Genomic DNA, 14,653 nt, shown 5'->3' with positions numbered 1-14,653 from the left:
GTGCATTACTTTTTCCGAAGTTTATGACAACTTTTAGTCTCAGCGCGATGCTACCAAGTGATTTATCTATTTAAGTTTAGGCGAATTTCATATTATGTACAATACCTAATTAATTATACAACTTATATTTGTTAAGATGTCTGAAAAATCTATTGGCGCGTGGAGAAAATATTTGAATAAATCGCGATTATAATGTACACAAGTTTAAACAATTAATAGTGATTTTATTGATTTTATCTCATGCTTTCAATCGTATATGACATGATAGCCTACTGTTTAAACTTAAAAGTTTTATACTTCCAGCATATTACTTACTCGTCAAATCCTACCTCTTAAATCGACATTTACAAATTCGTTCTGGTTCTGCCTTCTCTGACAAAGCTGCTATTAACGATGGTTTACCTCAAAGAAGCATTCTCCCACTTACAATTTATAACATTTATACTTCAGATCAACCTAACACTCAATTTACATCTGTAACTGATTATACAAATGAGAGTATGCTAAAACCTATCAATGTTAACTCTTTTACTGTTTCATCAAAACTACAAAATCACATACACTCAATGGAAGGTTTGATAATATTATATTGATTATAATGTTGGTTTAATAATAAATGTTCATTTAAAGTTAAGCCAAGCAAATCGATACATACAACATTCACTCTCAAACTTACCCCTTGTCCCAACGTTACTTTATATGCTCAATCATCTACTCTCCAGCAGTCAAATATCTCGGTCTCACCTTAGATCAAATACTAACTTAGGCCTATCACATTTAATCCAAATGGTTGATTTTAAATAACTGACTACAAATGCTTAAAATTTTGTTATGTAATGATAATTAATTTTCACTAAATGTTAAACTTCTAATAAATAAATCTTTAATCATACCTGTCTAACTTTCCAGTATTCAACTCTAGGGAAGCTCAAAAAAGTCAAGTTAAAACAAAATTCAAAGCTTTCAAAATATTGCTAAAAATAACTAACAAATGTACCTCCTAATGTATCAAAACACATTCCACGCAGGTCTAAATCTTAAAATGCTAAATAAAGAATTAAGAAGACAATTTCTTTTATAAAAGGTTTCATGACAGGTTAACTTTTCATACAAATCCTTAAATTAAAACCTAGCGGCTGCTATTATATCATGTAATCTTTCAAGATGACTTAAGCATAAGTGGTGTCATGATCTTTTATATAACTAACATGTGCACTTAAGCTCTTCAATGAAAGTGTCACCACTGGATAGCTTCTTTATTTAAACTTTATTAATTTATATCATACGTTTATAATAAAAAATTAAAAACTATGTTATGATTATGTAAATAATAATTATCATAATTAATAAATACAATCTAAGTTGATTATCTAACTAAGAAAATAAAAACAACAATTATTTATTGTTAAAATAAATATTTTATTTTTTATTACGATTACATAAAAAAGTAATAGGTTCGATTGTACACAAGATAATTTTAGTTTTATTTAACACATATTTAATGCCGATGGTCTAATTGTGGAGTGGCTATGGATGGATGCCATACTAAAATATTTTGAGTTTTCAAAGAAAGGAAAGAGCTTATTAGTATTATAGTTTTATTTGTCTAATTTTTTATTTACCTTGTAAACGAATAGTAATATTGCATAAAAAATTCCACATGGTACTTTCAAAATAAAAAATCGAACATGAAAGATTCATTAATAAAGGTTATTTTTCGATTTACATTGTAGTTTATTAATTTAAAAAGAAAACTTATTATAAATTCATATAACGTTGAATTTCATTATAGTTCAAAAATACTATTACATTTTTAGTTTTATGGTTATGTCTTGACAAAATAAATAATTATATTTACTAATTTGTATATAATATTATTTAATATTTCAAAATTTTTTTAACAAGCAAGGTCTTACAATTATGCATTATGCATTTATATGAATGTTTATGAATTATACGTTGATATAAATAAAATCTAAAATAAGTAGAAAATACACCGATTGTAATATAATATGGGAATGAGATTTTTTAGAATGTAATTTGAGACTATTAATACTATTATTTAATCAAATAATATATAATGAACTTTCTCTGTCTAAGAATGAGGCAAAAACTTTGAAATAATTTCAGTGAAATTCTAAATTATCTTTTTTGGATAGGAAAAAATAAATAAAAAACTTATTTACTAAATAACTATTTAAAAATTACGGATAAAAGCAAAATACGGAAGGAAATTCCGGGGTTTTATCGATTACTATTTTAATATCAATTCCGCCGGATATTTGTTTATGTTGATTCCATCAACTATCGATTCTACCGGATATTTATTTATGTAGATTCTACCGAATGTTAATTAAACAACAATTGATATATCATATTATATATATATATATTTTTTTTTATTTTAAATAAAACTATTAAAAAAAAAAATTCAAACCTTATTGTCGACAACAGGCAATATAATTCAATTATACATATATTATATGATTATTAGTGATTATGCATTTAAGTTAATTATATAATTCGGTTCTACAAACGAAGTTGTATGAACCAACAAAACAGTGTAAAACCCTATTTTAATTATTCTCAAAAAGATAGCACACTAAATACTATTTGTTCAATGACTGATTTATGATCACTACCAAATAAACCGTCGCAATTTCAGTTGTATAGTAAGTTTTTCAAGTTAATACAGTTTTGATCCAAGTGTGTTTTATGGTAGATTCCAAGTAATTTTCTAAACATTTATTTTTTTGTTTGTTGTTTTATCATGGTTAAAGTTATACTTAGGTGTATAAAACGGTATTATTTGATTTTAATTGTGATTACTAAACTTACTTCACACCGGTTACCACGTCCAATATTGGATCAAGCCTCAGTAAGCTAGGTTGTAAATACCAGTTTGAGGCGCCTTAAAAAAAATTTACTCAACACATCACTTATATATTTATTTAAAACATGTTGATGTATTAAATAACTAAAAAAAAAAATTAAATTTTAGTAACATAATTTATGGATAAATTCAAAAAAAATTTGAAAATATAACGAAACGGAAATTTCGGTTTTAGAGGCCCTTAAATTTTCAGTTATAAAAGTTTAAGGTCCCACTGCAACTATTAATTGTTTGTTTTGAAAAAATTGAAGACGACGTCTATATTTTTTGATTTTGATGTTTTATCATTGTAGTCATCACATAGATAATTACAGTATTATTCTAATCTTGTGTCATCAGCAGGACTGTGGATTTAATTTTTATTTTTTTTTTTTGCTAAATCGTATAAGAAAATAGATTTGATCAACATTTGTTTTGCGTTATTTTTAAATTAATTAATAAATTTTATTTTGCCTATTTTTGCATATTTAACCAGTAATGGCATATAAATGCATAATTTCGTGAGTTCCACATGTTATTAACTTTTATAATGCATGAAATTCGCAGCCCTGGTCATCAGTTACAACTAACATACAATCTTTAGTGAACTTTAGTGATTTACTTCTTCTGTATTTTATAATGGCTAATTGAATATCCATTTCAACCTCTGTTCAATTTCACTGTTGGTATCATATTAAATATCTAATAATAATATACAGTGGAACCTCGATAACTCGAATCGGTTGGGGGCGAAAAAAAAATTCGAGTTATCGAAAATTCGACTTATGGAAAACCTCGATAACTCGAATCTGTCAAAAAATTCGAGTTATCGAAAATATTTTTTATTTAAAAACACAAAGACTTTAATTTTATAATTTTATTTATTTATGTATTTACTAATAAATTAATAATATATGTACTATATAGGTATGTATATTGTATTAAAATGTTAAAAAAGTATAATGTAATAAATAAAGTAGAATAAAAGAATAAAAAGATAGTTAGAGACTTTAAACTGCGTTTTTCCATCTTGTTTTGACAAAATAAACTGAACATTTGCTGTGTCAGCATTATATTAAATATCGACGTATACATTTCGTATTTCAATTGACGTATAATTTTACCAGTAATAAATACACTAATAAAGTAGATAAACGTTACTTATCGGAGATATAGACATTATATCGTATTATAGACATATTACACATATCGTTGAATTTATAACTGTACCTTTTAAGTAGTATAGGTAATGATAAGATTGATAATATTAATCGGTTTTCGATTACGATTATCGTTATTTATAATAAAACATACATACATATGTACTTGGTTATTTGACCTTCGAGTTATAAGCTAAAATTCAACTAAAATTACTTCGATTTATCGAGAAATTCGAGTTAGCGAAATTCGAATTATAGAGAAAATTTATCATATATATCATATATCGGAAGCCAGGGGCTAAGGCATTCCTTCGAGATATCGAAAATTCGACTTATAGAGGTTCGAGTTATCGAGGTTCCACTGTATATATGTATAAATGTAATAAGATAATAAAAACAATTAGTAATTACCAAAGTTTTGTATATGCGGCTACCAACTTCGAGTCAGATGAAATCTACATTCAATGATCAACATTTGTGGTCATACAAATTTTACTCTTAAATTTATACCTTTTTCAAAATCAGCGAAGAATGTAAATGGATTGAAATGCATATTTTAGGCAAATCATTATTTTAAAATATATCTTAATGTACTAGCATATGTATCTGCACATTTTTTTTGTAATAAAATGAAAAATATTTCAATTAATGAATATAATGTTCATTTTCAAAAATGTGAATAGTAAGTAGTTGACAAAAATATTACATTATTATAATATTTGTACCATCTACAAATATTTTATCACATAAACAAAGCAATTTCCAATTTCAAATTTCAAAGTAGAGTCTACATCGAGTAAAAAAATCTTAAATTTCAATGGTAGTATTATCTTCAGATTTTTCATTACATAGATGTAATTAAAAATATCTTTTTTATCGATAAAACTTTTATACATTATATTGATTATAATATGATAACCAATGCGATAATATGTGATTTCTGCTAGAATAAATATGATACAAATATTCGTCGTATTTATAGTCGGCTGAATCAGTACGTAAAAAAGTTCGACGGAGTCGGCAGCCTGTAGAATCGATAGATTTCTTACGGGTTAAAAGTTCATTTCGGAGCAATTTATATACGCCCAAAATTCTAAGTCCAATTACACATGATTAATGCTCCAAATAACCACTATGATAAAATGATCAAGGCTATAGGAAACCAAACCATCTGTAGTATACGATCGAAATATGGAAGTGATTATGAATAAATCAAGGGAGATGAAGACGATGAAAACATTAGTCTAAACCATCATGTTCATAACCATAGTTAAAATTAACAATATTTATGTTTTATAAATATTTAATTTTTATATTTTGACACAACTATTGAAAATAATAACTATATACGACTGTCAACTGTGGTGTGTTGAAAGCAAGCACGTAACGTTCTACATGTTATAAATACTAGAATGCAAAGAACACTTTATATGTAACACTTAACTATATAAGTGCCACGCGTTTTCTTGTTGGACATGACCGTTAACTATCCAGACGGTTGAAAACAAACAGTTAAAAACAGATGTTTCCTCCAAGTACCCGTTGGGCACTTGAGATTTCTCCTTGGTAACTACCCATTTTCTGTTTGGTCTAGGTATTATAATGCATACGTATTATAACGCATTTTATTTTGCACGAATATTACCTACTTTCCACCAGTACATTCATTTCTGAACTTCCGTTTGATATGCACAGTGAGCAATAGAAGTATAAAACAAATGAAAAATGTCAAAATTATTACATGACGTATGCCATATGTTATGAAATTAATATTTAATATATTTAGTATGTGTTTGGTACTTTTTCCGTTCTGTATGTATAATACAGCGTTATATAGTTTTATCGAGATTAATACTTTAGAACAATTACCATAAAACTTTAGTTTTAAATGGCAAAACTTGTGTAACTTTTTTGAAATATCGTGAGGTATAGTCCGCTTCTAGTTTATGTACCACATTATAATTACTATTGGATTGTTGTGGAAGTGATACATAGAAACTTAAAAAAAAGTAAGAAGTTGAAATAAACTAAAAATTGAAATTTTAATGAAACCTTATATTTAAAATTATTAGTAAAAATGTATTCGTTAGATGTCTAATCAAATCTAATCAAATCGTAAAAAATCAGTTTTTATCGTACGACGATAAAAAAGAAAAAATAATAATATATTAAATACTCTTATAACAAATTAAAAAAAAACAATTTTAACTCATTTTGATGATGGCCAAATTAATAATTTCATAATGAACAAACACAAACAGGAGTGGATCCAATGGATGTAGCTCCCCCCATTGGAAGTTTCATATATTATTTAAGTATCTTTTTAATAATTAAAAGGTATGTATTTATATACATTTAATATGTACGGATGAATCTATTGGAAAAACAATAAGTTTTTATTACTATATTAATATTATAAATAAATAATTATTTAATAATTATCAAAATAATAATCAAATAACTTAATGAATATATAAATGAAAAATGTAAGCTAAAGTAATTTAGTTTACGTGTTTTTCATACAATTTAAGTAATTTACTTTTATATTAGTATCAAAATGTTAAATAATTATTAAATTATAAATTTAAACTATAATTTTTAGGCAAAACAAGTTACACTCTTATGTTAAAAAATAGATGTGTCTTCAAATATTTATCTTAATTAAATAGAATCATGACATATCATTTATTTTTACAACCCTACAAACTTTTGCTGACTGGCATTGTTTTTGTATATCCATATTTAGAATATTAATATTTATTTAATAGCTACTACTATTGTAATATATACACTAATATTTGGAAATTTGAATACGCTGTCCCAAAACTATTTTGTACTATTCCTCAGACAATGGTTCACAAACGATTTTCTCAAACATAATTTGAAGATTTTATAGTTTAATGTATACACTTATATTGTATTAATTTATTAGTTGTGATGTAATAATAAAACAATATCTTACTCCAATTTGGTGTGAATTACTTAAAGAAATTATTATAGTTTATGTATAATTTATAATATAATTATATAATTAATTATATTATGTCATATTTTGTATAGACACATTATAGTCAGTATTAAACATATATTCTATACATATATATATATATATATAAATGAAGCCAAATATGTATAACATTTCATCAATTGAAAACGGCTGGGCTGATTTGGCTCAATTTTTTTTAATTGTTCGTAATTGCCAGGAGAAGGTTTTTACGAAAAAAAATTTTGGAAATGTGCTATTGTTTAATAAATCATAGTTTAATAATTTTTGACCCGGTCAATAACTGCGCAATTGAAAATGAATTATTAAATAAAACTATTAAAAAAGTATTAAAAACTATTTAAAAACTATTAATTTTATTTTTGGTAGTAAATGACGGGTATTGCATAAATATTAAACAAAAAGATCCAACAACAGGTGCCAAAACAAATAAGAATGTTAGTTTAAAATTTATTATGCATATCGGTTGATGATAAGACGCGATCAAGGTAAAGTTATTCTACGGTTTCATGAGCTTTGTCAACAATTCATGGTTGAAATGTATGTAAAGATACAGAGCGAACGATTTCGATATTTGCGATTCAATCAAAAAAAGTTGCGTGCAGAAGATTCTCAAAAAAATTGTTAGATATTGGAGAAAGTTACTACAAATGAAACGGGATGTATAAAATTACCGACCGATTTCTGCACAATCATTTATTCGCAAGATGCTCTAAATGACCAGATATTTCTCAATGTACACAGACAATACACAAATCATGAGTGGCTGGCAGAAAAAGCAATTTTTGTAGCACAAAATGTGGACGTCAATGAATTGAATCTCAAGATACAACATTTGTTACCAGAAGACTTGGTGTCATAAAAATCTATAGATACAGTTTACGATGCTACTGAAGCTGTAAATTATCCAACAGATTTTTTAAACTCATTGGATTTACCAGGCATGCTACCGCATAATTTACAATTGAAGGTTTAATCTCAGGTTATTTTGCTTTGTTATTTGATCCACTATGGTTGTACTACGGCACGTGATAAGTCGTTAAAAAATTAATGAAAAACTTTATCGGAACCATCATTTTAAATGGCAAATTTTGAGGTGAAAATATATTATTACCGCGAATTCCTATTATACCCACAGATGTGCCAATACAATTTAAACGCCTTCAATTTCCAATTAGATTGGCATTTGCAATGACTATTAATGAGTCTCAAGGCCAAACGATGTCTGTCCTAGGCTTAGATTTTAGCACATCATATTTTTCACACGGACAATTATACGAGGTGTGCTCTCGAACCATCCAGTTTGTGTTGGCAAAAGATGGGATAGCAAAAAATATTGTACATTCTGTTGCATTAAGGGATATATATTGTTTTTTTTACAATATTTTTAATTTTAATGGATCAATTTTAATAAAATCTTAAAAAAATAAATGTTTGATGTTTTTTCATTTTTATATTTCGTCACTGTTCATAGCACTCCATACCTCTTCCTTACATCCTTATCCTTACCCACATTCTTATATGCCTATATTAAATTAGTAATTTTTTTTTAGCAAAATATTCTCTAAAAATAATTTATATGATAAAACAACGTTTGTCGGGTCAGCTAATAATTAATGTAATAATTTATAACAAACTTTTTCCAATTTAAATATCTCTATTATCATCAGTGTTGTGCTTAGATAAAAAAATTATCTAGATATAGATAGATACTCTAGAAATTGAATTTATCTAAATATAGATAGATAAAATCACTTTTATCTAGACATAGATAGATAAAATAATTTTTATCTAGATATTTTTATAAGGCATCAACATTTTAATTTTCATCCGTTTGTAGGCGAACTCTATTGGTCTTGGATAATAATTGTGTTACCATATGTAATGATCCATTTCAAAATATAAAATATTTCAACAATAAAATAAAATTGAAAGTCATAGACAAAATTATGAAAAATATGAAGGCGGTCTGACGATAAACACTGAACACGTTGTGGATAAGAGTGCGCTGCGTACAGTACAAGTTTTTAATAAATAATGGACGTTTCACGCCTAATATTTATTTTTTTGTACAATAATATTATGATAATCAAAATATGAATTCATAGAATTGGGGTCTGGTAATTACAATTATTTAGAGCACATGATTACATGAACAATGGACATAATTTATATATAAATATTGAATTTAAGGCGGTCGAATGATGATGGAAAACGATCAATTTGTTTGTAGGTACAGCGTAATGCATATTATAATATTGCTATTTTTTTATCAAAAATTATTTCTGTATTTTATTATTTATAAACCATCTATGGAACAGCAGCAATAATGACTAGTTCAGACTATGGTACGTTATCTTTGGTTCTAATACTCTTGTAAATGCTCTTTCGGCGTTTGTAATACCACAGAAAAATAGTAATACGGGTATGCGACTTCCCCGTATGGGCCAAACTATGAAATTATAAATAATTCTCACCTCCCATGCATATTATGTAGGTAATATATGGCTATATACAAAATAAATCGTCATTGTTCATATAATTAATAATAAATGCTATGTAAAACTATTTTAGAACCAATTTTTACAAGTAAATATACAAATGAAATTTCTTATTTAGTTATTTATTTTGTATTGAATAATAAAATTGTAGATTAGTTATTACTAATGATTAGGTACAGATTTTGTGAATTATCTAGATGAAAATTAGATGTAAATTTTATTTTTTATCTAGATAAGATAACAATATGAAGTTTTTATCTAGATAAATTTATCTAAAGCACAACACTGATTATCATGTTTTAAAAACACTAATTCTCATGGAAATACGAAAATAAAAATGTGAATAATGTAATAATAATTAAAATAATGTAACTGATCTGTAGTATATTCGTATAAATTATTATATAATAATGTCAAATATATAGGAAAATTTTATAAAAATATATTAAAATAATATTATAAATGCAATTTAAGATTTAAGTGCTGGAATTCGATAGGGACCAGTAATAAAAATATCTTCATACAACCAAAATGGACTTTCGGTATAACTAAACATAAATTATTTCAACTGTAAATACGGCTTTTTGATAATTATAAATTTCAAAAGTTCGTATATCCACTTCCCCAGCACCCTATAAAGAAAATGTTTATAACTCAGAAAATTCAAAAGCACAAACCTTTTGGTTTCCCAGAAATAACCCTAGGCCGGTTTTAACTAATGACTGCTCGCATATTAGACAATTGCATTACTACTGTAGCATACTTTACCTAAAAATGCAGTGATTAAACATTTTTTGTGATTTCATCTCGCTAATTATTATCAGTTGACAAAAAACACTACAATATAGCCATCTATAACCAGTGGTAATCCCCAACAAAGTAAAACAAGTACATTTACGCTTTACACGGGATATAAAAATGAATTAAAATTTAAAATTTGTAGATACATTTTATTTTTAAGTTTTACAACACTGCCCATATAAGTATCAATCTTTTTTCTTACAACCAAAAATAATTTATAATTTTATTATTCAGTTTTAGAACCGAAACTAACCCATACTCTTTTAAGAAAACCGGAACTGTAATTCATAAAAAAGTAATAAGATTAATTAAACTAGAACCGGAAACATAAAACTCAATAGGTTTACATCCCTGGTTATGATGTATGGGATAAATACATATAATGCCTATTTTAATTCCCTATTTCTAATGAAAAATAATCGACTACAATGCGGACCGATAAATATTTTTTTTATTTTTTTTTTATTATATATTAAATCCGCGGCGACTATGGCCATTGGACGACAATGATTCTATACAATATTATACAAGGTTATACGTTTTATATACAAATACATTAAAAATGAAAAGAACGACAGTATGTTATTGTATATTAAATTTTGTTGAGAAGTCCTGTTTTGTGTAAGGATTCCAGCATCGATGTCAGGTTGCTTTGTTCGGGGCCGAGTGAATCGGCTAGCTGGTCTGGAAGGATAAATATTACTTTCCGTATATTATAACAATTTTTACAAAAATTAAGACGTTGAAGCTGCAAAAATGACAATCCTGGAAGTTTCTAAGATGGAGACCATGAAATTACCTACCAAATATTTAAAAATCAATTCAACAAATGAAAAATCTGGCATAGATCGGGATGCTCAATGGATAAAACCTATTAAAAATGTCAAAAAATCGTATTAATAAAATTCTTCGTAACAAGATCAAGATAGTAAATACGAAAAATTCAAACCATATCTTAGTGGCTTATCTGAGACTAGTTGTTCTGATTATTAACGTTAAAAAGCCACATGTAATTTAAAAAAAACCTCGTTTTCATGTAACATCTCTCCAAAAACATGATGGAACTTGGGCACGAAATGGATAAAATAAAGTCGGAGAGTATGCAAAGTATCCGATACCTTATAAATGTTTTTGAACAATTCGACATTACTTCTAAACTCGATTCGATGGAAAATCGATTACTTGACAAACATAGATAGAACACAAAATAATTCCTTAAATATATTCAGCTTAATAACTGGGTATGCACCTTGACTTCCAGTAGAATTGAAAACATCATATCTGCTAGAAACAATTACAAATCGAAGAAAATATGCGTACATTTTATTGGCTAATTGGAAGAAGTTTCTTATTAGATATGACAATAATTGTCATATGTAAGAAGGAACTTCTTTGTAGAAACTTTTTTGTTTAATTATTAAACACTTTTAAAATACAATTATCATCAAATTGATTTTAATCTACAAATTATAACTGTGTGATTGTTATATACAGTTTAACATTTAAATCATAAAATATTTCAAATTATTAACCTTCTAACCATGATTGCAGCTGATTCGACAGGAACGACATCATATATTGTGATTTTAGGATATTTCCATCTAAGAATAAATCAAGGAATTCGTTAATAAATATCTGCATGCCAACACGGATATTTAACAACGTTTTAACCAATCACTAGACGTCAGGTGCCTTAAACACTTGATGTTTTATGACGTAATTTTTATAATTTAGGGCAAGGAAAAGGGTAATCTTATCGTTGAAATAGTTCTCAAATATGTTCAGTTCTAAAATATTTATTATGTTTAGTATACACAAATTATGTATAGTTAACTATACATATAATAATATTTTATTTTATCTTCTATTTTCTATTAATTAAATTATATTTATAAACCAACTGTTTATTATTTGAATAAAAATTCTCAAATCTATTAAAATATATAATATATAAATTTTAATAAAAATATTAATTTATAAGAAGAAACATCGTTTTGTAATGTCATTTTTTGTGTCAATATACATATATTACATAAAAAAATGAAGAAAACTAAAATCTTAACATAAATTTAAATATTAAAGTAATTAATTTGAAATAATTAGGAGAAAAATATAATAAACTAAAAGCGTGATAACCTGAATTGAGCTGGCAATTCCTGATTATAATAATTCGTCTTAAAAAATTTGTGTTTAGGTTGAGGTATCCGTTATTCAATTATTTTAATATCATCGATTATCATGTATATCATTATACAGTTAAAAAAAACTGAAATTGTTTCAAAAATAATACAGTAGACATTTATTTTTTTTGGACCCTGATACAATTATAGATAACAAATATTTATGTAGTATTTTGGTAGCTAATTATGATAATATAAATTACCACCACCATTTCTTCCGTTTACATTCATTTATCTTGGGTCATTACAGAATTAAACAATCGAACGAACGTTTCTTCTGAAACTAGCTTACCGAATTACGTGTACAAAGTATACTGTACTAATGAAAGGCGTATGAATACAAAAAGCAAGTCACGTTTAGCGTGATCACCAATGGGCGTTCACTCCATATCTTGTTAGTTCAGCATCGAATTCTCAGCCAAAAATTAATATCACTACATTGAATTTTACCTGTACAGTCTTTTACCTTACGATACAAAACATGTTTTTTAAGAAATCGACATTACACCAGCCATTTGGAAATGCCGTTAAGCAGTGCTTCAGATGGGGCGGTAAGATACGAAGGATTCATCCAGATTGGGTCCCGAATTTAAAATTACTACACTATTTGGGTCCCGAATTATTTTAGGTACTACATAAGTTGGGTCCTGAATTAGTTTAGATTTACACTAGTTCCTGAATATTTTTTGGTAAGTACTATATTATAATATCATTTTCCTTCCCATTTTAATAGACTTAGGACTGTCTATGATCTATTTAGACCACAGGTATGGTTAAAAATATTTTTATAGTTTTTTTTTGATTTTTAGTTTCTTTTCCATTAATTTTTACTTATATTATATAATGATTTTAACATTTTTTAAAATTTTTACCAACACAATTCTAATAATTTATATTTTAACGGAAAAGAAACTAAACAAGAAAAAAAAACTATAAAAAACATTTTTAACCATACTTGTGGTCTAAATAGATCATAAACAGTCCAAAGTCTGTTAAAATGGGAAGGAAAATGTTAGTATAATGTAGTACTTACCAAAAAATATTCAGGAACTAGTGTGAGACCTATAAAAATCTGGAACCCAACTTGTGTAGAACTTAAAATAATTCGGGACCCAACTAGTCTAGTAATTTTAAATTCGGGATCCAACTCGGATGCTCCGGATACGAAGTCTACAGTTAACAATGTGTTCAGCTATTGGAGACCGTTCCAGACATGGATAGTTGCTCATCTGTTATCATTTTCACAATTATTGTTCCATATATGTGTAGAATGAATAAGATTTACTTTGTATAGAATGATTGTGGTCGAGATAAGATTCACCAACTACTTACATACAATTTCAGTTAACTGCGGCAATTTAGTTTTAGTGTAGCACAGACGAAGAAGACCAGTACTTAGAATTGTATATGGTCTACTTATATAGAAACTAATAAATAAATATAAGTTGAACTATAAGACATTAATATACTTAGGATAAGAAAAGAAAATATTATAATATTTTAAAAGTGTTCCAAGACTCAGGTGAATAGGGATTTGAATGATAGCTTATAGCTTCTATGAGCTGATTATTATGTTCCATTCAGCAACTATAAGCTGATTAGGTATCCAATGGAAACTACGTAGTTATACATAGGTTAAGAAAGGATATTTTATTTATTTTTTAGAGGACCAAATAAAATATAAATATTAAAGAATATTCAGATAATATTATAAAAGTAATCACACAGTATAGGTTCAGTATTATAATTATTATCAAGAGTTACAGAAAATTGAATGTAAAAATCTTAATAAGCAAGAAATCGTTCCAAAAAAGTTTTAAGATAAAAAGTAGTGATGGATCGAACTGTTCGAATGTCGAACTGAACCGAACTCAAAATGAAAAAAAAACGAACCGAACTATTTACTATTTAGGAATTTTCGAAATTTGAACTTGAAAATATTCATAATCAAACAATCTAAAATTGATTTTCTTCAATTTATAGTTTATAGTAAATACCATAGTAGTATTAACTATTTTTTTTTTTTTTTTATATATTATTACAAATAGGTATGATAAAATAATATAATTCCATGTTGAAGTATGTGATTATTTTTGTAAATATCTATAGGTAAAATTATCACAGATTATTTTTCA

Source organism: Sipha flava, unplaced genomic scaffold (genome assembly GCF_003268045.1).
Source record: "Sipha flava isolate LNK unplaced genomic scaffold, YSA_version1 76_pilon_pilon, whole genome shotgun sequence".
Classification (NCBI taxonomy): Eukaryota; Metazoa; Arthropoda; class Insecta; order Hemiptera; family Aphididae; genus Sipha; species Sipha flava.
This window is presented reverse-complemented; position numbering follows the sequence as displayed.